The 1,505-nt window shown below is 26.6% G+C and overlaps 1 protein-coding gene across 4 annotated transcripts in view; it reads right to left on the bottom strand.

Annotated features, from left to right (window-relative positions):
- The window catches only part of LOC106787280 (heterogeneous nuclear ribonucleoprotein C-like), a 276,054-nt gene that overhangs the window by 103,469 nt on the left and 171,080 nt on the right, over positions 1-1,505 (bottom strand). The gene's annotated exons all lie outside the window — the stretch shown is intronic.

Here is a 1,505-nt window from a genome sequence, read left to right as displayed (position 1 = left end):
TTTTAATTAACATAATGTTACTTATTTATTTCTTTTTTTTTCGATATTTAAATAATCAAACAACAGTAACGTTTATTTACATTTTAATTAACACATAATGTTGTTTATTTATTTATTTTTTCTTTCGATATTTAAATAATCAAACGATCGACAAAATTATTTGATGGAATCAATCGTCGATCAATTAAAAAAAAAAAACTATAATATAATGGAATCAAATCAGTTTTAAAATTACAATTGAGTAAATAAATTTGAAAAAACGTATGATAAAATTATCCTTATTTATTAAACATACAATCCAGATATTCCGCTGATTAAATAAAGTAGTCATCCTAGTTAAAAGTGTATCCAATTATTTATTTTAGATAATTTGCATATGTTATCTAATAGATAGATACTCGTTAAAGTGAAAATCAAATCTTTACTGGAAACAACAGTAACGTTTCTCTACATTTTAATTCACATAATATCATTTATTTATTTGTTTCTCGATATTTAAATAATCAAAGAAAAAAATTATTTGATAGAATTAATCGTCGATTAATTAAAAAATAAAACTATAACATAATTGAATCAAATCAGTTTTAAAATTACAATTGAGTAAATAAATTTGAAAAAACGTATGTGTAACAAAATTATCTTTACTTATTAAATATACAATCTAAAGATTAATCACACATTTTGAATTACATACCAATTGTGTATGTGAATTTTTACTACGAGCATACATATTTCTGATATATTTAGATTTACAGTCACATTTTCTGAAACCTTGCCCAGATTATCAAGGGATTGATTGTTTTATCGTTGTTCGATGTCAAAATTATTTCTACACCTGGGACAATTTCTTTAACGATATTTTAAAAATACGGAAACCATTGATGTCTACATTACCTAAATATAATGCAGAAAATTTGGGATTTACGCACATTAACGAAGCCAATCAGTTAATTTGCAGAATAATAACTAACCTTGATTTCAACCTTTTATTTTTATAATCTTATGGAAAATAACGAATCGACGAAGAAAAAATATATTACAACGAATAAAAATAATAGTTGAAATAGAATGGTTTGTAGGTGGATGGGGCGAGTTGGGGGGGGGGGAAAGAGGTGAGGGGGATTGTTAATAAATGAACGAGTAATCGGTATCGATTGAATAAACGTTTAAACTTGGTAATAACAATACGCGGAGGATTTTAACAAGCTTCGTTTTAATTGGCTTGTCATATTTTCTCAAAACTAATACATTTACGCTTTGACGCGTTGCGTACGGTAAATCGGCCGTTCTTTGCTTCTGGCAGACGCACAAATATTCGCTTTTGGAATGCGTTGAAAGATATGTTTCTCTCTCTCTCTCTCTCTTTCTCTTTTTCTCTCTTTCTGTTTGTTCATACTTTCACTTTCTCTCTCTTTCCTTTTTCTTTTTCTTATTTCCATTTATAACGTCGATGAAAATATATAAACGTGATAATGAAAGTGACGTTAAAATAATACAAATATATA

Source organism: Polistes canadensis, unplaced genomic scaffold (assembly GCF_001313835.1).
Source record: "Polistes canadensis isolate GaletaPanama2010 unplaced genomic scaffold, ASM131383v1 scaffold_97, whole genome shotgun sequence".
Lineage (NCBI taxonomy): Eukaryota > Metazoa > Arthropoda > Insecta > Hymenoptera > Vespidae > Polistes > Polistes canadensis.
This window is presented reverse-complemented; position numbering and strand designations above follow the sequence as displayed.